The 25,603-nt window shown below is 39.2% G+C and overlaps 1 pseudogene across 1 annotated transcript; it reads right to left on the reverse strand.

Moving 5' to 3' along the window:
* Positions 1–19,177: 19,177 nt before the first annotated feature.
* On the reverse strand, positions 19,178–19,804 carry LOC308266274 (coiled-coil domain-containing protein 43-like; annotated as a pseudogene). Its single transcript has one exon. The product of its transcript is annotated as a coiled-coil domain-containing protein 43-like (transcript).
* Between the last annotated feature and the right edge of the window lie 5,799 nt (positions 19,805–25,603).

Consider the following 25,603-nt stretch of genomic DNA (forward strand, 5'->3'; position numbering starts at 1 on the left):
ACCATGAAATATTTGATGGGCCAGGTGAGGTGGTGCATACTTGTAATCCCAGCATCCGAGAAGCTTAAGACAGGAGGATCGTGGTTCACAGACAACCTCAGCTATTTAGTAAGGCCCATTGCAACTCAGTGAGATCCTTTTTCCAAATAAAGAATAAAAAGTAGTGCTGAGGGAGTCACTCAGAGGTAGAATGCCCTGGGTTCCATTCCCAGTATCTGGGGTGGCGGGGGGGAAACTTGATGAATATTGTTTTCCTCCAATGCTACTTTCTTTCATCTTCAGTGCTGAAGAGATTTGTTAAAAGGTACAAAGTTTCAGGAAGTCAGGGTAAACAAGTTTTGAAGCTCTATCACATGGCATAGTGACTATGGTTAATAGTGTATTGCATGCTTGAAAATAGCAAGATGAGGAGTCAGAATAAGGGAGCCACAGCAAACATTTGCCAAATAAATAAAAAGAACATTAATATATACTTGAAGTTAGCCAGGTATAGTGGCATACATACATGTGATTTTTGTCTTTGGTTCTATTTATGTGATGAATTACATGGATTGATTTTCGTATGTTGAACCAGCCTTGCATTTCTGTGATGAACCCTACTTGATCATTGTGTATGATTTTCTTGATGTGGTTTTGAATACATGTTGCTAGTATTGTGTTTAGCAGTTTTGCATCTAAGGTCATCAACGATATAGTCCTATAGTTTTCTTGAGCTATCTTTATTTGATTTTGGTATTGATATAATATTGGCTTCATAGAATGTATTTGGGAGAGTCTGTTTCTTTCTATTTCATGGAACAGATTAAGGACTCATTATTGGGATTCTCTATAAAGGCTTATAAAATTCACTTGAGAAGCTGTCAATTCTGGTCTTTTGTTTGATGGTAGGCTTTTTATTGCTGCTTCAATCCCTTTGATCGCTATTGGTCGGTTTAAATTTTCTATATCTTCTTGACTCAGTTTAGGAAGATTGTATGTGCCACGGACTTTTTGCTCAGTTGGGGGGGCGAGTCCACTCGCGATCGATCTCAGAAAAGATGGGGAAGGATAGAGTGAAGTACTGCAGATTCTTATCTGCAGCGATTCTTTCCCTTCTAGGAACTAAATTTCTTTAAGTTCCTAGTGACGGCGCTTTTGGAAAGAACCTGATATGGACAAGAGCTTCTTGAGCTAATGACACTTTATTACAAGAACCCCGAAAAATTTATACCCTTCACCAGTAAAGTTAATAATAAGGGAAAAGGAAGTGAATGCAATCGTGTGAAACAATAGTGAATGACATGTAAACAAAGAAAAAAAACTAGTCCGGCTTTCAGCTGGCTTTTGGCTTTCAAGAGATTAACTCCGGATCTTCTCCCCGATCTTGCAGACAAGCAGTTCCAAAGGGCAGTCTTCCAGAAGAAACGGGCACGCCCAAGGCTTGGAGGCTTTTCGGGGAATCTTCTTTAACTTTCTTGGAACTTTCCATCTTTTGGGCTCAGTCCGTATGGCAAGTGTGGGAAGATGTGGTGATTCAGGTGGATGTGATAGAGTTTCTTCAGGTATTGCCATCTTACTTTCTAAATCAGAAAGCTTAAGCAAACTCACAACACAGTTTGGCAGACAAACACCAAAAATACCATGTAGTTTTTAGATTTAGTTGTCAGATATACTTCCTTAGCTGTGAAACACTTTTCCCCAAATGATAGGCTTATTAGAAACCTATTCATCTTATAAATAATCCATATTCCTGTCCCAGATCCTTTGCAATATCCTTTCCTGGGCCACGTGGCACCCCTCCCATCTCGGGCAGGGCTCATACTGGGTGTAAAGGTCAAGAATCTTCCTAGCCTTCAGCTCCATTGTATTGGGCAGTATTAGTTGCTCATAAACTGGGTTGCTTTGATGTTACACCCAACGTTTGTCTTCCCGTATCTGGGCAGGATCACAAAGAGAGGTAAATGGAGGCATTGGGTCGCCTCCCCCTCTAGGTTAGTTAGTAATTAGGTTGAAGGTCAGAGATTGAGAGGAAATCTGTTTGTAATTATTGACTGGAACGCTACCACTGCATCTAATCTCTAACTAAGTCCTTTTACCATCTGAACAAAACCAAGGACATTTAGAGGTTTGGACAAATTACCAGAAATTTTATTTTCCACAGACTCAGTTTCTCTCACAGTCCTGATCTTACACCACCGGTGCAATTCATGTGGAGAGTTAAAAGAATCATTATTAAAAGAATAATAGTTATGAAAGACTATCTAAAAGTGGAGAGTACTTTCGGCCAGCGACCACACCTTCTCTCGGGGCTATTTCTCACTTTGAGATTCTGCCTATGGACTGCATGAATAATAATAATGCAGATGCCGAGAGGGCATGGCTGTTGCTGGTATCTTCAGTATGTATCTAAAAATTTGTCAATTTCTTCTAGATTTTCCATTTTGTTAGAGTATAATTTGAAGAGAATGTTGGGAAATCAATACTTTAGTTTTTTCTTATACTTTGATCTAAATTTATTAAATTGATTAATTTGCACAGAGATGATAATAGTGGAACACCTATCACATATTCCCGGTTAAAAAAAACAGGTGACTAATAAATATTTTAATTGCTGTATGAAGATACTTCAGTTATAAAAATAATTATAATAGGAAAATGGAAAAGCCTGAAATGTCTCAGAATAAGATGTTAGTTAAACTTTGCTATTTACATATGATGAAATATTGTACTGTGTAGCAATGCAAAGGGCTCTGAGCCTGAGATCCTTGCTACAGTTGCATAATATTAGAAGGTCATAGAGTTTTTGTTTCTTTTTGTTTTAAGTATTGGCTACTGAACCTATGACCTTCCACATGCTAGACACACACTACCACTAAGCTGAAGAATTGTTTGTATGATTGCAAAAACTTATCACTCACTCTTTTCAGTATATTTTCTGCCATACTAGTTACTTTTGAAGATATATAGCTAATCTAATTTATCTTCACCAGTTTCTATATGTATTCTCTTCAAAACCCTCCCCCTAGTTCTATGAGTCATTTTCTAAAGATGCATTTAGTCTTTCTATATTGACCTAAAAGACCAGTTATTTCAGGACAAAAAAAGAAGTGGTATTTTCTGTATTAAAAATTACATCTAGTATATGCCATTTTTATGGAATCAATTGAACACATCAAAAAGTCCAACTATTCTGTACTTGTTTAGAAAAGATTCATAATCACTTATCAGGAGAAACACTAGTAAATGATTAAGAATCCCTTCTGAAGGTAAATACAGAATAGTATTGCCTTAGACACCTCTGTGGTTTGTCATCCATGCACAGACTCTGCTATTGAATATGACATGTATTTCCCTACAGCTGACTGGCATGAAAATATAGAAATGGATACCACTAAATAATTACTGTATGTTCACTGATTAAAATGAAAAATCCTAGTACCAATCCTATTTACTTTTAGCTTCTATGAAAAATACCAAAAAAGACATTTTATTATTTCTGTAAATCATCCTCTATACTCCTGAAATAAGTGTTTCTTCTTCCCAACTCCTCCAACCTTAACTTTTTCATCCTTTGCATAATTTTTCCAGTGTTTTAGATGATTAGTCAGTTAAAGGAACATGCTAATTAAAGCTTATATAATAGTCACAGATAACTCTTGGAAATATCACTCTTCTAAGTTAAAAGTTCTTCCAAATAGAATTTCCTAGGTAATCAAACCACACAAAGCAGTGAATAATGAAGGCATTCTGATCAGTGGTCTAATCTAAAAGGGATTAATTCTATAGGATCTACTTGTCCACATACTTCATGGATACACAAACTGCTCTCATTTCTATGTATTGAGGCAAATTCTAGAAAGAATAAGAAATCAGGTCATAAGTACAACTATTTGGAAATTTGGTATCGTCAGCCATGAGTCACAAACTCAAGAAGCCAAAAGTATGATGAATAGTGCCTTTAACATTTAAGAAAACATGGACTTCAGATGGCCTCTTGATGCACAGCTAATCATCAAAATTTACTCCAAAATTACCTAAAGCTGCAAAAAAAGGCATTTGAGATGTGTAAAGCTATAAAAGCATTAGAAATAAAGAAAACTTTATGAAATCACGTGCGATTATTTGGTAACCGGGGTCATAAGTAACTTCTCCTAATATTTTATGCTTTGTGTCCTACTGCCTTCCTGAGTTTGATGCTTTCCATTTACAAAAATAATGAGATATATTTCATTTACCCCAAAAAGTTGGATTTAAGTCTATAATTTGTAAATATTTATGCATATTTCCAAAGAATCCTTCGGCTTAACTACATTTTTCCATGATTACTCCTATGCCTAATACATCATGTTAGATCTCACATGTTGCACTTTCACAATAAAATGTTCAGATGAGAAGGCGATAACCCAAACAACCTGACAGCCAATCAGTAGACACTCAGAAAAAAAAAAAAATCTGAAGGTAGAGATAATCTATAAAATTGGTGATGATTTAATTGGAAGGCTATTTTCAGCTTGATTTTTTTTCTCAGGGATGAAATTTCTGGTCAGATTTTGCAGAGGGTTAATAAATGACTTTTAAAAGTGGCCAGCTGGTATCAGTGACCCCACTCCATTCCTCTTCCACCTTCACTCACAGGATGAATGGGACACGGACACGTTGTTCTCTAGTATATTGGGAAATGACACTACTGACAGTGATGGCTCCTCTCTGTGTGTGACTGAGAAGCCCAATATGGCCCCAGGAGTCCTTCCTGTAATTTGCACATATGAAGCCTGTTGGGAGATTTGTGACTGCAGCTGCTTTTAACAGAGTCCGTCATTGTTTATATCTCTGCCTCCAAAATACAAAATGGGCCGTTGCTAGGACTGAACCACTTCATTTCCTGGCCACTGCAAGCCAGACCGATGTCTCCCTTGTTCTTTCCCAGATGTTCCTGAGCATGGCCATGTTGCTTGGAGTTGTGCTTTGCCTTAGCCTGAGATAAACAAGATAAATTAACTTGAATAATTGCTAGGTATTCCCTTCATTGAGATTGTATACACTGCCGTGATTCAACAATAAGAAATGGAAACTGATTCTAAAATACGACTATGCACTAAATCCCTGTGAGAACTGATGGGCAGAGCATACACAAGAAAGAAGAGATCTGGTGTCTGCTGCCATCGAGGTGTTTACAAAGTAGACACTCTTGAGATGGCACAGATCAATGAGTGACTGGACAAGGAAGAACAGTTACCTAGAGGGAAAGACCATTTTAGGTTGGGATGTGAAGGAATGTTTCATAAAAAAGAGTATATTTGAGAAACAATGATCAAAGAAGATACCTTCAGCAGGGAAACTATGACAAATAATATTCACGTTGCAAACTGACATCATATATTGGGGATGGTGAGTATGTAAGTTCAGATAGAAAACAAAACAAAAAAAGATAATGGGATGTAGGAATACAGAGCGGAATGGCACCTTGTTGTAAGGATTTAAGCCTTTATAGAGATTTCAATGGCGTTTCAAATAAATTAGAGAAGGGACCAATAAATCCATAATCAATGTAAATAGTCTTGATTTTGGCATAAACTAGCTGTGTGATGTTGAACAAAGGAGTAAACCTCTCAGGGCCCCCCCCCTTTAAATCTGTACATTGAGAAGGCAAGAATGGAATAGTATTTCTTGACACCTGGATATGAAAATATTCTAAAAATTTTGAAGAACACTATGACTCTCACAAAGATTTGAGGCAGCAGGGTAATGCTAGTATCTAGTGGGCTTGGCCAGGGCTGGTTAATATTGTGTTATGCACATAGCAGTGACATCTGAAAATATTCACACAGCTTCCCAGGCTCCTCAAGGGCAGGGGCAAACACTTTATTAGTATGTGAGCCTTGAAGTCAATTTTGTTTTGCATAAAAATAAAGAATGTTTCAATCAAATCTCAATGTTATTGATTTTCCCAGAAACATACAGTTTCTCATTATGTTTGAATTGCCATTAAAATATACCTATGTTGCTACATTTTACATTGTCACATTCAAGGTGAGCCTGAGTATTTAGAAAAATATTCTTATTTAGCTCATATTTCAAAACACCAATACAGAAGAAAATGTTGACAAGGTCCATTAGCGTATTGTCTTCATCTATAATCAGTCTTATTCACTGTACGTGGGTCAAGGCCCCTATCATTTCACTGAAACTTCCAGGGTAGCTATGTATACAAAGTGACGTTTTGAAAGGCATGTTATTTTGTTTTCAGTTATTTTTTCTTCTTATTTTCTTTTTTAACAGTTGTAGAATTTATTTAAAATGTTAAGTGATCGGAGGTCCGGGTTGCATGGCCCCGACCCCGGGAGGGTGGGCAGGCGTGGGTGGGGCACCCTTAGGCAACCCCCCAACACTGGGAATGCCCCAGAGGGCCGGGCGCATGCCCCCAACCCAGGAGGGTGGGCGGGCCCGGGCGGGGCACCCTTAGGAGACCCCCCTCCCACCCAGAAAGAAAGAAATTTTTCATCGCTACTGAGTGCCTGATCCCACATCCTCCCCAAACCACACATACTCTCTTCTCTTATTTAAAAAAGAAAAGGGGGGGGCAAAAAAGAAAAATATTCGAGAGGGGTTAAGATGGCCGCAGCGGCAGCTAGAATATTAGAGATGCACACAAAATATATCCATCTGAACTGGAACTTTTGAAAAATTCCCCATGAAGGAGGCCTGCTGCTTCTCTACATTGTTAAGAATCCTGGACAGCACCTGTAAGGATAGAGGTTAGTGGAGACCTAGGAGGAAGGCAGTGGCAGCAACAGTGGTGGAGATGGTGGTGGAGACTTGGATTTAGGAGAGACAGACATCTGATCCAACCAACCCTGATCCTCTGAAGAAATTACCCAAAAGGTCGAATGCTACTGTCCTGCATGCTTAAGAATACTGGACATTATGCAGTATGGGAAAAGATCTTGGGAAAGATTTGAAATGGTGGAGGCAGTCGCACTGGCAGCGGCAAGTACTCAGGGGAGGCAAAGATCTGACGTAATACACCTGAAACTTTTTTTTTTTTTTTGGTGGTACTGGGATTCTTGAAAGCCCTTCTACCTCCAGGCTATACTCCCAGACCTATTTTTACATTTTTATTTGGAAACAGGGTCTCCTAAGCCAGCGCACGTAGCTGGCTTCGAACCTGCGTGATCCTCCTGTCTCTGCCTCCCAAGCACAGGGATTACAAGCATGCGCTACCACACCCAGCCACCTGGAACCTTTGAAGAAATTACCTCAGAGGCAGAATACTACCACCACTCACCCTTGGGAACATGGGACAATCTGCTGGGTGAAGAGGGTGCTTCAATTGGAGCCAGCTGAGGGGTGAGGCCAGTGCCAGGGCCAGCAAGGCCGTGATCGAAGCCTGCCATGAGGCAAAGCAGGTGATGAAGCCTCCGAGGCCCAGATCGAAGCCTGCTGTGGGGTTAGGTCGGTGCCAGGGTCAGCAAGACCGGGATCGGAGCCTGCCATGAGACAAGGCTGGTGCTGGGGCCTCTGAGGCTGAGATCAAAGCCTGCTGAGGGTTTAGGCGAGTGCCAGGGCCAGCGAGGCCGGGATCAGAGCCTGCTGTGAGACAAGGCTGGTGCTGGGGCCTCCGAGGTTGGAATTGGAGCCTGCCGAGGGGTTAGGCCAGGGCAGGGGCCAACGAGTCTGGGATCAGAGCCTACCATGAGGCAAGGCCAGTGCTGGGGCCTCCAAGGTTGAGATCGGAGCCAGCTGATGCATTAGGCCAGTGCCAGAGCCAGCGAGGCTGGGATCAGAGCCTGCTGTGAGACAAGGCCGGTGCTGAGGTCTCCGAGGTTGGAATTGGAGCCTGCCAAGGGGTTAGGCCAGGGCAGGGGCCAACGAGTCTGGGATCAGAGCCTACCATGAGGCAAGGCTGGTGCTGGGGCCTCCAAGGTTGGGATCAGAGCCAGCTGATGCATTAGGCCAGTGCCAGAGCCAGCGAGGCCGGGATCAGAGCCTGCTGTGAGGCAAGGCCAGTGCTGAGGCCTCCAAGGCCGGGATCAGAGTCTGCCAAGGGGTTAGGCCAGTGCCGGGGCCATCGAGGCCGGGATTGGAGCCTGCTGTGGGGGAAGGCCAGTGCGCCTCCGAGGCCTGGATAGGAGCCTGCCAAGAGTTTAGGCCAGTGCTGGGGCCTCCAAGGCCGGGATCAGAGCCTGCTGAGGAATGAGGTCAGTGACGGGGCCAATGAGGCTGGGACCAGAGCCTGCCATGAGGCAAGGCTGCTACTGAGGCCTTCGAGGCAGGGATCGGTGCCAGCCGAGGGGTTAGGCCGGTGCTGGGGACAGCAAGGTGGGGATGAGAGCCTGCCATAAGGCAAGACCGGTGCTGGGAACTACGAGGCCAGGATCGGACTCTGCTGAGGGGTAAGGCTGGTGCCGGGGCCAGCGAGGCCAGGATCAGAAACTGCGGTGAGACAAGGATGGATCTGGTACTTGCGAGACTAGGATAGGAGCCTGCTGAGGGGTTAGGCTGGTGCCAGGGTCAACGAGGCCGGGATCGGAGCCTATCATGAGGCTAGGCCAGTGCTGGGGCCTCTGAGGCCAGGAAAGGAGCCAGCTGAGGGGTTAGTTCAGTGTGGGGGCTAGCAAGGCCAGGCTTGGGGCCTCCCATGAGGCAAGGCTGGTGCTGGAGCCAGCGAGGATGTGATCAGAGTCCTCTGGGTGGCCAGGCCACTACTGGGGCCATCAAGAGTGGGATCAGAACTTGAAATATGGCATGCACAGAGAAATAGCACAGAAAATAAAATCCAGATGCTTCCCCTAATTAGCAAGAGCTAGGAGGAAAGGGGTAACAGGAGGAGGTTGAGTAGTAGAAAGGGCCCTATTGAAAAGCAATTAAGGTGACCAATCAGAGGGGAGGGGATGGGGGAGGATGGAATATCTTTAAAACTCATGAGGTGCGTAAACAATTATATCAAAGATAATCACCCATTAAGCATGGGATTGAGGGAGGTGGAGGGAATGGGATGGGGATTGGATGAGGGCTTATTGGATGATTGTGCTTGTATATCCTCTCAAATCTTGTATTCCAAAGTGATGTATGATTACAAAAATAATAATAATAAATAATTTCCACAAAAAATAAAAAAAATAAAATGTTTAGTGATATGTGCAGGCAGAAAATCTTATAAATTTTATTTCAGTGAGTAAAGAATATAGTACAAAATATTTATCATTTGGAAGGACAGAATCCTCTGTAATGGAAAGTCACAGGTGAATGGTCTCGATGGCTGCTCTTAGTTTGAACTTGCCTCATCCTGCTACATGAGGGAGGCCAGTGCTCTGACATGTCCAATGCACTCTGACACGTTTAATAAGTGACTCCCAAATGGACAGAAAGCAATGTCAAAAAGAATCTGCATCTAACTAACTGAGTTGTATTTAACCTGAGGATATTTACCCTAAGTATAAATAAAAATGTGAAATCTTTAAGGATTTTTCAGTAAATCCCTCACCAAAAACAGAGAGCTGCTTCTTACTTTCCGAAGCATGCCCCTGGTACCCTTTGCCAGCTAAGCAATCACTTACTCATCCAGTCAATTAAAGATGACATTTGAAATGCCACAATGCACATATTCTTCCTTTCCCATTCTTTCTCATTCTGCCATTTTCATGAAAGCCACCATGCAATGATAATCTTTTACCATCTCTTCAGCTCAGCAAATATCAGTTTAAGATTTTATACACTTCTCATGTGTCCTGGATTTTCCCCAATACACCGCAAGCAGCATTCTGGCCAGCAGCAGAGGGGCGTGATGCTAAGGCTGACTGTCACAGCTCTTAGCTGTACGATGCTTGCAGGGCCCTTGGGAGATGCTCTGCTAATGAGTTACAGGCTGCCTCGTCCAGCCAGCGCTTTGACTATCTGCCCAATCTTTCTAAGTTCCTAACCTCCTGCTTCCTCCTTCCTCCTACTAGAGGTCCTTCAGGGAGACACTGGATATGGGGATGAGACATTCTAATCCGAGGGCCTGCAGTCTTGTCAATGTGTATAACCCAGGGGCCTGTTGCTTTGTTTATCTTTCCTACTTGTCTAGTGGGAGGTTTGGCTAAATGAGAAGGCTTCAGATTGTGAGTCTTGGACAAATATCTGAGTGGTTGGTTGTTGTTTTTAAAATTCCAGTCATTCATAATAAAAGACTGAAGCTGTTTTACTTGAAAATGAAATTGTGTGCTTTGACTATGGCAATCTTTCTACTCTGATGATGAGAAATATCTTTCACATCCTACCATATTCTTTTAAAATTGAAGTTTGGTGTCAAGTAGTGTTTCACACAATTAATTTGAGGGTACAAACCCAAACAGGAAGATAAACCTTATATTAAAAAGCAAAGATATCATGTCCAAAGTAGAATCCTATTGACCATAGTTTAAGCCACTTTGTTTTAAACAGACTGAAGAAATTAAAGGAAGAAGAATTTGGAGAGAGATGTGTCATGGATACTTTCTGGTATACAATATCTAAAATTTTATTTCACCTTGAAATCTATGGTGAACAAAATCTTAATCAAATAATGAAGAAAACTGGAGCAGAGATGCCACTCAATTAAGGACAAATATTATGAAAGCAGATCCTTTGCCTTGCTGGGGTTAGAAGGGCTTGTGGGTCTAGTTTCTAAACACTAATAATACAGATAATCAGATTTGATTAATTCCTGACCTTTGATGTGGTCATATCTCTTTCCTGAACACAGAGGCCTTCAAAGGGGCCGATTCATACTGGAAGGTTTTAGTGTGGATGGGAATGGAATAATTGGGTGAATAATTTCTGTCTCAGTGGAGCCGTTCATCACATCTAAACTCCATGAGTGCTAGAATGATGTGTGTGTTATATGTGGGCAGGGCCGAAGCTTCAAAGTCTGCAAACCCCACTATGTGGAATCACTTCTCAAATCTGTACAAATTCAGATTTATCTAACAAGGCCTTCCCATTAGAGTGGGAAGTTCAAAAGTCCAGTGTGGCTTGGATTGACTGTTCAACAATAAACATCCCTGTGAATGAAAGAGTCAAAAGCAATAAATACATAAATACATATGCTGGTTCTATGACTTAGATGTGAACCTTGCATTTATAAAATATCATTTGTCTATCAACTATCATGTGCCTTCTTCCTTCTACTCAGTTCCTCTTATCCTGTATGATAGTTTATTACTAACACACCTTTATTAGCCTGAACTCTAGAATTTGCAATAAAGGTCATGTGAAGTGAAATAGCAACATAGTTTGTCTTGCACTAGAATTAGCTTCATTTGCAGAGACTTTGAATTAAATCTATAATTGAAGTGCTTCATTGTCTAAACTTTTTCACAGCCATAAAATAGAGAACAGAAAAAGAGCAGAGCCATAGTATTTCAAATGAAACCAAAAGATTAAAAGTATTCTGTAGTTCAAAAGACTTCTTGAGTAGATAGCCTATCACATCTATGCTGGGCCTTAGCTATGGTTAAATAACTAGTTCTCACGGCTAATCTGTAGGGTAGCTTATTAATCAGAGAATGTATAGTCAGTTAACCTAACAAGAAGGTTGGTGTTGAGTATCATTCTTTTCTGTTTTCTAATCATTCAAAGTTTTCAACAGCTTTATAGACACTCAGTTCATGATAGAATTCTTTTTTTTAATAAGATAGGCATTCTTGAAAGAGTAGATTGAAAGAAAATAAAAAGCATTTAGAAAAACATTTCCACTGACATGACTTTCCATTACGTTAAAAAGCTCTTCCTTAAAATTAAACACAAGTAAAATAATTTAAAAAACTAACCATAGTTGTGGGTTTCTGGCAGCAAACAAATAGACAAAAACAAATAAACCACAGATTCTGGATATGTAGGTTGGGAGACTAAGCAGGTCATATACTCATTCATGGGTAGGGAGAGATGGAGAGGAGACTACATTATTAAGGTCACTATACAACATTTTAATCCAGGCATGGTAGTTCACACTTGTACTCCCAGTATTTGGGAGGCTGAGACAGGAGGATCACAGGTTCATGGCCAACTTTAGCAACTTGGTGAGGCCCTCCAGAACTTAACGAGACCCTGTTTCAAAATAAAAATAAAATAAAATAGAGCTGGGGGTGTAGCTCAGAGGTCAAATGCCCTAGCAGTAAATCCCCAGTGCCACAAAATAAGAAAGAAAATAAAAAAGAGAAGGAAAGAAAAGGATAGGAAAGGGAAGGAGGAAGGAAAGACAAAAGGAAGGAAGGAAGAAAAAATTACAGTACTTTGGGAGTTGAGATGGGAGGATTACAGGGTCAAGACCAGTCTCAGCAACTTAGCAAGATCTGTTTCAAAATAAATAAAATAGGGCTGGGATGTATAGGTCAGAGGTAGAACGCCCCGGGTTCAATCTCCAGTACAGAAAGACAGAGAGAAAGAGAGAAAGAAAGAGAAAGAAGAAAGAAAGGAAACATTCTATTGATTTAAATATTTTAAATTAATTGAACTCCTTTATTTGCAGCACAGTTATCAAGAGTGTTTGCAGCTCAGCCAGTTTAAAGAAAGGCCATGCTTTGTTTGAGTAGTTGTTTAGCTGAGTCATGGCTGTTCTTTGGATAATTTAAAACTAGCCTCATCTGCCAGGTGTGGTGGCGCATGCTTGTAATCCCTGCGCTTGGGAGGCGGAGACAGGAGGATCGCACAGGTTCGAAGCCAGCTGCACTGGCTTAAGAGACCCTGTTTCCAAATTAAAAAATACATAAAATAGGTCTGGGAGTGTAGCCTGGAGGTAGTAGAAGGGTTTCCAGGAAACCCAGTACCACCAAAAAAACATATATATATATATATATATATATATATATATATATATATATATTGTATAGTATATGTATAGTATATATAGTATATATATAGTATATATATATGGTATGAATCCTGGTACTTCATTTTGCCCAATGACATACCCTGATTCTAAGCCCTTTTTGTTGTTGTTATTGTTGTTGTTGTTGGTGGTGGTGGTTTAAGATACCATGTCTTGAATTTTAATATGGGAACAATATAAAATATAGTAGTACTGAGAGTTCATTGAGGTCTAAAATTTGTGCCTAGTGACATGTTGAGTGATTCTATTACTTTCTTTGATATGCTACCATTTCGTTCATTCCTTTAAAGAAGTTACATTTAGAAACCAGGTGTGGTGGCCTACAGCTGTAATCTCAGTACTTTGGGGGCTGAAACAAGAAAATCCCAGCCTCAGAAACTTAGCAAGGCCCTCAGCAATTTTGTGAGACCCTATTTCAAACCAAAAATGAAAAATAAGGTTGGGAGTGTAGCTCAGAGGAAGAATGATCCCTGTCTTCCATCCCCAGTACCTACCCCTTAGTTACTTAAAAAAAAATAAAATAAAATTTAGAATTGTACCAATCAGAAAGCAGGATTCCCTTTAGATATATGTGTATTTATGCATGTATGACATTATCAACATGATTTACATTATGATGTAAGACTATAACGTATTAATAAAATCATAAAAATAAAGTAAGGGTCTTTATTGTTATTTTTTATTTCTCTTCCTAGTACTCTGGCTTTCGTATGATACTGATTTCACTGAAATCTGGAGAACTCAAGCATTTTTTGTGATTCGTCCCATTGGAAACCAATAACCTTATAAAGCAAAAGATTTAGTCTGCAATTGGTTTTAAAATGACTAAATTTGAGTGAAGTAATGTATATAATGGTTTCCTTAATTGGATTTCATGGAATGGCATATATTCTGAAACCAGAAAGCAATGAGAAAGAAAAGAACCAGAAGTTATTTAAAGAGCCCCCATGCTTCTGAAAGCCAAGTGACAGGTAGGCAGGAAGGAGTCCTTACACGTTGGCACCTCCTGACTGAGAGCGACAATTTGCTTGCTTGGAGAACTTGGAAGCCATAAAGGGCCAACAACTCAAAGTCTTACCACATGAGAAACCTTGGACCAGAACATTTTTATTTTCCTTTGAGCTCTATTTAAAGGGCTGTATTTCATATCATGAAGATGAAATCTGAAGGAATGAGGCAATATTTCATGGTTCAAGAATATAAGACTTCTCTTTTGTTATTACTTTCATCTTTCTTTTGTTTCATCTTTATTACCTGAACACCCTTTCTTCCCCTAAATGCAGCAAAGACAGAAATAAAACACTAAAAAGCAAATTGACCAATCACATATCTTTTAGTGATCTGATGCTTTAAAAGTAAATTTTTTCCCCAAAATGTTTTCAAGATCAGGGGGCCAAAGGACCCTGAGTGAACTCAAAGATTTAGAGCACCCAACAAATTAAGCTCCTTCCTCTAACATGCCCATGAAAGTCTTTGAGACTTTAATGTAATTTAAAGCAACTGTCCCTGTAGGGAGGTCTAACGTCCTGCACAGTTACACTGAAATAATTGACCTGCCTGAGAAAACAAGAAGAATTTCAAGGGTACATTTCAAGACCCTGTTTCTGTTGATAATAGTGTTCCAGAATTTATATTTATTAATATTGCTTTATTTTGGTCCGACTCCCACAGGAAATCCTGAGGAGTGTACGTTTTTGGCATATTTTATCTTAGATATTTCCATCCCTTTGGTCTTGTACCCTGACTGCGAGGCTAAAGAGGACCTTTGAAAGCCTCTGCTCTTTACAAGAGTAAGGATGACAACAAGCAGGAACTTCAACACTTGAGGAAGACAATCTATCTACTTTCTCCAGTTATCATTAAAATGTCTTTTAGACATAGGTCATAACTGGAAACCTATAAATGATGTCTGTGTAGTGAGCACTTCCCACAGAGCTGGAGTCCCAAGTGATTAAAATTTATCACATTGTTCTTATGGTTACAAATACTGCTGATATGTGTCATTACTTAGAAAGTACTATTCATAACATTTTGATTTCAGTCCAAATAGTTTTTTTCCCAAATTTCCCATAAAATGCTCTTGATCTTTCTCTTAAAAGGTTTAATCCGTTTCTCCTTTGAAAGAACAAAGAAAAGCGGCTGATTGTGCTCTACTTTAAATTTTGTTTAGTGTGATATATTTATTGCCTGGTGGGATGCATCTAATTTTCCACTGGCTTTTCTGAGAAAGTAATTAGGGTAAAACTTAATCCTTTGCAACCTGCGAGCTCTAAACTCTTTCATGAATTAAAAGTTATGTTGCTCAGTATGTAGCTCTATTAAAGTGATATGTAGCCACACAACCTCATACTTCAGCAGGATTTTGCTTCTCAAAAGTGCATGCTTTGAATGTATACGTTTGCTCTTCAATTAGATAACATAGTATGGACTAAAATACTTTAGAGGAAAAAGCTCTAAATATGGAAAGTGTTTGTTAGAACGCAGTATAACAGGACAGCCTCTGTTCTAGTCTCCTGGGGAGCCAAAGATGAAGTTCTTTGAAATGACTATTTGATTCTTTTTTCTGTACTCATGATGGTTTGTATCTTAAAGCACAGCCGAATGCAGGGTGTCTATTCCAAAATAGTCAGCCCTTTCTAGGTATCTTAGCCCAGAAAGCAGTGGATTGAACTGGCCCACATTTATTGAGAAAATAAAACTATGAAGGCAAAACTTCTACTTTTCTGCCTCGATGTTCATTTGCCGCATAATTTGAGACAAAGCTGGCCATACAGGTTTGGTTTGAGTTTTTCAAATGATCTCTAAATTTTGTAAATAAGAGTACATTGTAATATATTAATATATCAAGAAAGAAAAGAACAATACTAAGGAAATTTAATACCATGAGTTTTAATTAAGAAATATATTAAAACTCTTAATCCTACTTTTTTTTTGCAGTACTAGAGATTGAAACCAGAGACATTCTACCTCTGATCTACACCTCCAGCCCTATTTTATGTTCTTTATTTTGAAACAGGATCTCACTAAGTTGTGAAGGACCTCTCTAAGTAGCTGAGTCAGGCTTTGAACCTGCAATACTCCTGTCTCATCCTCCTAAGTACTGGGATTATAAGCATGTGCCACCGCACCCGGATCTTAGCCTACTTTTGACTCCTACTTATAAAAAAAACCAATACATGCATTGCATTCTAACAATCTAACCATCAAATCTAGCTGGTATATATATATATATATACATATATATATATAATTTATATATATTATATATATTTATATATATAAATATATAATATATATTTAATATATAAAAATATATATAAATACACATATATACACACACATATATATATACACACTATTGTAGTATAATTTAACATTCTATATTTTACAAATGACGGTGTTTGGAGATGCCCCCAAAATTTTACCTTGTAGTTTCAAAAACAAATTTTAAAAAAAGGCAAACTTGTTCTTTCAGGATTCAACAGACAGGAATATTTAGGAGTTAAGTAGACAAATAGCCAGAATTTTTTTTTATTTTCAAAACAAAATGTACTAGTTCTTTCCATTGCTGACATAGTTGGCTCTGTGTAACTTTTGGATAAATTTCTTTTTGTCTAATTATCTTGCAGTTTTGAGTCATTTTGTGGTGGGAACAAAAAAAGAAAGAAAGAAAAGGGAAAAAATGCCCAGCTGGTGGCCAGCAAAAATAAAACAGAGGATGTTAATAGGAAGAAAAAAGAATCAGAGACTTGATTTTATTAATTTTATTAAAATAAACTCCAACGAACTGATTTACTTATTTTGTCAGTATATATTTTATAATATCCAATATTCCTGGGAACAAGTATTTGGGATCTGGAGATGTTTCAGCCTTTGTTAAGAAGCTGGAAAAAGCAACGGAACAGAAGTGCAAGCATCTTACAGCTCAGGGCCTCATGCAAACTATACAAGTGGTCTACCACTAAGTTCTACCGAGCCCTAGGAGTTGCTTTCATGAGGATGTTAAGAGTATTTTTGCAACTCATTTTCTATTTATATTTAGAGCTATATTGAAAAGGCATGAATGTACCCAAGATGACCCAATCAGCACAACACAAGCTACCTGCCCTATATCTAGCTTGAGCTTAGAAATTGAAATTTCTAGTCAAATCAACCTGAGGACTTATCTATGTGGTAACAAAAATAGTTTGGTAGGGCTTTCTATTTGCCTTTTTAGTGTCACTAAATGTTCTGAAATAGCTTTTTTTAAATGATATATATAACAGAATACACATGTAAATATCCTAGCAGACTCAGAAGCACCACACATTACTGACCCTTCTAGGTCAGAAATATCTAGTGGTTCTTCTATATACTCAGCATCAGAAAACATAAACCCTTTTCTCTTTAAGAATAAAGCTCTTATTTCTTCCAGGCAAAACATTTTCATTTTTTTTACAACTTAAAGTTTATATTTTTAAAAAGCTGGTTATTTTTGCAATGCCATGGTTACAGGGCTTCTTGAAGAGGTAACATACCTTCTTTTCCTTAACCACGATTTTTTTTTCAACCTTCTGCACAAAGTTTTTGTTAATCTCATAGTTGATATAAAACAAAGTCACTGAGCCGGGCGTGGTGGCACACGCTTGTAATCCCCGCGTTTAGGAGGCAGAGACAGGAGGATTGCGCAGGTTCAAAGCCAGCCACACGCGCTGGCTTAGGAGACCCTGTTTCCAAATAAAAATGTAAAAACTAGGTCTGGGAGTGTAGCCCGGAGGTAGAAGGGCTTCCAGGAACCCCAGTACCACCAAAATAAATAAATAAATAAATAAATAAATAAATAAATAAATAAATAAAACAAAGTCACTGAACTTTCTCCAAAGGGCCAGGTAGTTAATATTTTCGGTCTTATAGGTCATATATGATCTTTAGCGTGTATTTTTTATAATATTTTTAAAATATCAAAACTGTTTTTAACTTGCACCAAAGGCCAATTCTGGCCTGTGTTTGGTAGTTTTCTGACCCCTACCTGGTATAAAATATCTACTTTCTGTCTTATCAGAGAAATTGGTCTCTTATGCTTCTGGACAGTCTGATACTGGCTGAAGACCCGTAGAGAAAGGCTTGTTTATAACTGACAGTGGCTTGTGGTGACTAGAAATGCAGAGTTCTGCTCACTTTTGACTCACAGTTTTCCCATTCACACCTTCAATAAACTTGTTGAACACCTACTATGTATTGTAGGTGTACTGTGTTAATAAGATTTGTGTTAATAAGATTTTCAGTGTTCTTCCATAAAAGAACAATTGCTCCAGTTTCTCTAAACCAGAAATTATCAGGCCTTAATACTCATATATTTTAGGGAAAATCAGGATTAAAATCTCTACCAGCACTCAAGAGGATTCATGATTATAAAAAAAAAAATGACTCTAGCTAACAATGATAGTTTGCACTCAATGCTGACACACCGTTCTTTTTTTCTTCTTTCTTTCTTTCTTTCTTTCTTTCTTTCTTTCTTTCTTTCTTTCTTTCTTTCTGTGTGGTGCTGGAGATTAAACCCAGAGTCACTCTATCACTGAATTACACCCTTAGCCCTTTTTTTAGGTTTTTGAGACAGGGTCTTGCTAAGTTGCCTAGACTTGCTTTGAATTTGAACTTGCGATCTTCCTGTCTCAGTCTCCCAAGTACTGGGATTACAGGCATGCGTGATTACACCTGTCTTTGACATATCCTTCTTAGAGTCAGCCTAGATGAAGAAAAATATGTTAACTATCTCTAAAAACTCTCGTATAGGCTGAAACTTTCTTTTAAAAGAACTCAGATCTCAAGTGCACCACAAATAATTTCTTCTCATTTTTTTAGTTGGTTGATTATAACATAAAATTTAGATTCAGGCAGGGATCCTCATTGGCTTTCTATTTCAGCAATAAGACAACACTATATTCAGGGGTAAACACTGCTTCTGAAGCAATTTTCACTCCCACTTTTCATCTCAGAAGAGTGGTCATATTTCTCATCCTTCAGGATGAAAACACTATAACTGTTAGCTTTCTGAACCCTTCTATTTATCAAGGGAAAGGAAGACCTTTAAATGGAGAACAACAAGATCTCAGTATTAAAAGAGAGCGATGATCCCCATTCTAGCTTTTTTGTATAGATATCAATTATAATAATGTGAACATCATACCACCAATACATGGCACATTTTATAGTGAGAAATGATTATTATTTTCCTTTTGACCTTGTAAACAAAAGAGAAAAATGCCTTGGGAAATCACTCTGCAGTGTTCTCTCATTTCTCTTAAATACACATATGCACAACCAGATCCCCCTTTGATCAAGTTCATGAGAGGCAGGGTAGAGCGGCCAGGGTTACCGCCTTCGCTCCCCTCTCTGTGTCCTTTTCTTTTCCTTTTCCTCATGTTCCTGCTTGCCTAGTTTGTCCCACTCCCTCTGCAGCCTGTCCTGCTCCTTCTTCCTCTGGGACTCATCCCACAGTGAGTCTCGCTCCAACTTCTGAGCATTGAGGACATCTTCCACATTGGTGTTTCAGGACAGAGATTCATGAGAACCAAGGCTCGCTGTGGTGGCACCGGAATCATCCTTCTCATCTGATTCATCCTCTTCCTCTGTCATATCAGCATCCTGGGCCAGCAGGGCAGCTTTTCTCTGCTTCTCCTCTTCTGTGCTCGCCTCTCGATTAGGGTGGCAATGGCCTGGACCTTATCTTCTTTTTTTTTCACTTTGTTGATAATATTCTGAGTTTCTGACCACTGTTCTACAATCTCCTTGCAGATATTAAGAAGAAAATCTTCCAGGAAAACAGAAAGAATATCCTACAGAGTATCCAGCTTCTCTCCTTCCTCTTCTTCCTGCAGGACACGAAGGCTTGGTCCACTCCCAGCGCCTCTAACCATCCAGCCATCCAGGATCCAAATTCCCTGACCCTTTGTGGCTTTTGAGGGAGACTGCCATGGCCACATTGCAGGGTGCTATCATATTGGGTTGGGGTCCTGCAAGCCTCGAAAACATTGTATATTCCTATAGTTTTTCTTTATTTTACATGATTTTATATTCCATCAATAAGCACAGAAAACGTGTTCTTAAGGTATAGTGCCCAGATATAAACTTTGAATTAAAAAAAAAGATCAACAACAACAACAAGGTTTTACCACTACACTATGTAACGCAGGTCAGGGTTCTCACATCTGCCTTGGCTTTACAAGTTTGTTGTGAAGTTGACCCTAAGTACCATTAGGTTAATAGCAGACCCACCCACTCTGTTGACTTATCTTGAACTATTACTTGATAGCCCTAGACTAGTTGTTTTCCTCCATCTTCAATTAAAAACTATTTTACCAATGGGTTTTTGGAGCCCAAGTCAAGTGTATTTATTTATGGTTATTCCTATTAAAATTCATCCTGCGAGATTCAGCCACTTATGCAGCCTGTTAAGCTCATTTGAGCTTAATATTGTGGTCATCAGATTCAGTAAGATCCCAGCCTATTTGACAAGATGCCCCATGATTCATTGAAAACAATATTGGGAATATGACACACACCTGTAATCTCAGTAATTGAAAGAACAAAACAGGACGATCACAGATTCTTACCCAGCCTCAGAAACTTAGTGAGGCTTTCAGTAACTCCGTGAGGTTCCCAGCAACTTAGTGAGACACTGTTTGCAATTAAAACATAGGCTTGGGGATATAGCTTGTAGGTAGAATCACACACACACACACACACACACACACACACACACACACACAACACAAACACACTATTGGGAAGCAACCCATGCCAATGATACATTCTTTCTACCAAAGACATGTTTCCCTAACCCCTAAACCCTTTCCCATGTTTAAATCCTTTCCCAAAGTATAATCTCAAATAGGCCAGAATTAAAATATTAACTTACTCTTTATAAACTCCCATCAATGACTAATAACAGCACTTTCTTTTTAAGCAAAAATAGCATATCTACCGAGGAAAAAATAATCCAGGAAAACCCAATGAATCAAGGTCACTCATTGTAACCAACATCTACTTTGGTTATCTGTCTGATCTTCCCATGAAAGTGTTGATGATGAAACTCAGATTGTGTTTACCACACATTTGTGTCTTTCCTTAACCTCATCTAAAGAACAGACAGGGTCAGGCAAAAATAGTGACATATTCCAGCATATAACAGTGAAATCAAGCAAATTCTCCAATTTAAATAGAATTTTTATGTCTGTTTGCAAGAAATGTTTACTAGACTGTGCCTCACATTAAATTTAATGCTATTTGTCATCAGATACTATGAAGAAACAATAAAATAATATTGTTGGTAAAATATGACGATTTTCACTTTCTCCAGAACTCTACATCCACACTAATCATAAAGAAGCCTTTGCCTTTAACTTTAAAATGTACAATCATCAAAATGCTTGAGCAACCACATGTGTAGGAGGAATAGGTCTCGCACATATTTATGAGCTGCTTTAAATCCTTTCTGGAGCTAGGAGAAAAGTAAACAAAAGACACAGTCACATATTTAATGAGGAGGGAGAGAAAAATCTAAATTGGTCGGCAGTTACTGCTCTCACGAACCATTTTATTTTCCCAACGTTCTACTGAACATTGAGATGCTCCTTTCAATCAAGACTGTAAGTGCTGGGAGAAGGATCACGTTGTCTAGTGACACCGATACACTGGGCATCATTAAGCAGAAATACAATAACAAAATATCTTCTTAAATAATTTATCATCCTTAAATTTTTAAATAAGTGCACAAAGCTACCTACCATCCGCAGGGTGATTCCCAGCTGTCTCCAGGCAGGGCCTTCCTCTGTGACTCTAGAGAAGAATTTCACATTATTAAGTCAGAGCAGAGAATCTCTGATTTAGTTTAGACAGGATTTATACAGGGATAAAACAATTCCATCTGTCACTTTTTGCCTTACTTAAAAATTAAACAGGAAACACATATATACCATGTATGTGATACAAATGTATCTGTTTTTCATCCCACTGGTTTTACTTAAATTCCCCTTCTCTAATCCAAGCATTTCTTCCTTTTCTCACACATTTTATTTATGTCAAAAAGAATAATTAGACATTAGGAGTTTATTTGAAAGTTTGCATTAAGTTATTTTGTTATATGACTTTGAACAAAAAAAGTGCTTTTCACTAGAGACAATACTTTGTTCAAATTGCTTTTTTTAAAAAACCGATATGTAGCATAAATTATCCCAACCATAGGATAAACAGACATTCATTGTATAGGATTATCCTGCTTTAATCCAGTTTTCCCCGAATATGGGAAAGGGCAGGAGGTCCTCCAAGGGTCCCCTTAGTGTGAGCCTCTCAGCGTCCCTGGAGCTCCCTGTCTTCCACTCTGTACTCCAAAGGCCCATATGCATAGCAGGGCCTGATGGAGCAAATGAAATTACCAGTCGAGTTAAATGTGAATTTCTGATAAACAACAAATAATAAGTGAGTGTATGTATGTTCCAAATCTTGCATGGGATATACTTCTACCAACACATTCCTTGTTGTTTTCTGAATTTCAAGTATAGCTACATGTCCTGTTGTTTATCTGGCAATCCTATAGGTACGTCCTCCATACCACTGTTTCAAGCCATTTTATGGAGTTTTCCTTCCCCCATCCCATCTCAGGTGACCTGCCATGCCTTGTCAACAAGGAAGAGTCACTACATAATAGACCAACCAACCTGCTCCACCCCTACCCCAGCACAGATGACCTTGTGCTGCAGCCTTGCCCGGTACCCACTGAATCTCAAGCAGCATCTCCCCCACCTGTATGTGTCTGTATGTGTCAGCACTGTGGTTCATTCTTCTGAATCCCCAAGAATGAACACTAGGAGACCAGTCAGGAGAACTTTTGAGGAGGGAAAAGGTCAGAGTGCTGGAGCCAGATAGAGGTGGATTTAAACACTGGGGACTGCAGACAATACATTTAAACGCTCCACATCTAAAATTCCTCACCTTTACATTTTTAAAAAGTAAAGCATTCCCAGTCAGATACTTGTTGAAAATTAAATGGTGTTGTTTATGTAGAAAGGACCTGCCAGCAAGCACAGCACCACCAAAATATCTCATGCCCCTCATTGAATTAAAAATTTTTTCAGCAGCCCGGGCATGGTGGTGCACACTTGTAATTCCAGCATTTGGGAGGCTGACAGGAGGATTGCGGTTTTCAGACAGCCTCGGCTAATTAGTGAGGCCCTCTGCAACTCAGTGAGACCCTGTTTCAAAATAAAGAATAAAAAAATGTAGGGCAGGGCGTGTAGCTTGGAGGTCGAATGCCCCTGGCTTCCATCTCTAGACCCGGAAAAAAAAAATTCAGATAGTGTTTCTCTCTATATCTATCTATCTAGAGAGAAATTTTCCATTTTTAAATTGGTTTAAATATTCTTTGATGGTCAAACATACTTAATAAGAAGAGGGTTACCTCAAATTTTAGAGGATACATTATTTATTTTTGCCAACTTACTCTGAAATTCTGATTCAATTCCTTACTTCCAGATTCTCTTCTCTTCCAATCAAATGGCACTTCCAACCAGAACATACTAAAAGAGCAAACTCTGCTCCCAAGAGCTTACAAAGAGAGTGTCTAAAAATTACTCTTGTCTCATCTGTCTGACTCACATTTATCTAAAAATAAAAGGAAAACTAGAAGAAAAAATAAACGAGTAGAGGATAACGTGCAGCCTCATGTCTCTGAGTCAGATAACAAGATAATTTTTCTGCATGCTCTATATTTCACTTTACTTTTCAAAATGACCTTTCTCCCCTCTAACCCTATCACTAGAATTTAAATCCATTAATGAGGAATCTTTTCTTCCCTTGTTCTCTTTCATATCAATTGCAGCAAGACTAGACTGTTCTTTAAGTTCATTCACTTATAGCTATTAAAAAGAAAATACAGTCTGGAGACAGCCTGTCTCCAATTGGTTAGGCCCAAGATCGGGAAATAAATTCCTGAGTTTCTAGCTTTCAACTGCCACTGGTTTTCTATGTAAGACTTAGGAGAATTTCTAAATATCATTTTTATTCTACAAAATGGGTGAACCACTTTTAAAAGGTACTTCATTTGCATGTGGCAATATTTTTAGCAGAAAATAAAGTGCTCTTTAAGTATTAATGTTTTACAGTTAATGGTTTCTGAAATGTGTTTGCCTGACTTTGGCTCCCAAAGGCTTTCATGCCACTGTTTATTAGATGCTAAGAAATAATAAGCCAGGCATGTAGTACATGCCTGTAATCCCAGTACTTAGAAGGCTGAGACAAGAGGATCACAGGTTTGAAGCCAGCCTCAGCAACTTAGCAAGACCCTCAGCAACTTAGTGAGACTGTTTACAAATAAAAATAAAATAAAATAAGGCTAGGAGGTAGAGTAGCTTGAAGGTAGAATACGGTTCAATCTCTTGCACCACAAAATAACAACAACAACAACAACAATAATAATAATAAATGTACTAGTTATCATACCTTTTTTAGAAGTACATCTATATTAGTCTAACTTTCAAAGCTAAAGAAACTAATGGAGGGGCTGGGGATGAGGCTCAGCAATAAAAACTGTCTAGGATGCATGAGGCCTTGGGTTTGATCCTCAAGGAGGGAGGGAGAGAGAGAGAAAAGGGAAAGAAAGAGACAGAAAGGAAAGAAATCAAAGGAATTGCAGGGGAAAATACGTAGGAAATCTCCGAATAAACTGATATCTCAAGAGATACATATAGGGTGATGCTAATCAATTCAATTGTTTGTGTATTCGTTTACCAAGCACGTCTTCATTCATCAAGTGAGCCAGCAAAGCTCAGAGACAGACTTCTCAGTTCCATTTTCTCAGTTTGCTAACCTTGGAAATGTACAAGTAAAATGTATTAAATGTATAATTCTAAGTGCAGTAGCTCAAAATTTCTGAATGAGTCCTGCAATCAGTTTATTACTTTTAGCATTCACTGGGAGCTTCCTTGCCTCTCAGGGAACATTTGCTCATTTATGGCAGTACGTCCTTCCCTGAAAACTCAAGCCACGTACAGTCAACACGGCGCATGCCCAGTTGGTGGTTAATAGATGACAGGGCTGTAACGTGAGTCTTCCAACAGGAAGAGAAAAATTATAAAAAATGATAGCTGAGCATGAAAAAGACTTTTCTAGACGAGTCAGCACCCCAAGAAGACTTGCACAGACCTTAGAGACTGTGTTATGCCTGTCAGACATCCTTGCCCAAGCTTCCCTTTTATAAAGCTCTCTTTGCCTCCACTAAATGACCAGAGACCAGACCCATTATTTCCATCCTGTATCCTCCACTAAACCTTAACCTGGTCTGCAGTCAGTGTGCAATGAATGTTGAATGAACTCTAACAAAGCTTTTTCAATACATGGCCGCATTTGATCCAATCTGCCATGAAGGAAGACTTCAGCAGCGCACAGCCTGGAGAGGAAGAGTGAGAAAAGCTGGTTGGACCCAGATTGTCAAAAATGTCACAGCTTCATCTCACATGGAAGCAAATCTGTTCCAATAAAGGTACAAAGAGATCTCAAGATAACACAGCTTTACCATGCAGATCCTAGCCGGCCACCTTGAAGACCCAGCACAGTCAGTTTTGTGACATGGAGAGCATGCTCAAGCCAGCGCGCGCCCCGTTCATCAGAAATGCCATCACCTTCTCACACGTCCATGTTTATGGCAGCACAGCTCACAACACCCCAGTGTTATAATCAACCTAGGTGGCCATCAGTAGAAAAATGGATAATGAAAACGTGGCATATACACACAGTGGAATTTTA

The sequence above is a fragment of the Muscardinus avellanarius genome (assembly GCF_963383645.1).
Source record: "Muscardinus avellanarius genome assembly, chromosome: 8".
Taxonomy (NCBI): Eukaryota; Metazoa; Chordata; class Mammalia; order Rodentia; family Gliridae; genus Muscardinus; species Muscardinus avellanarius.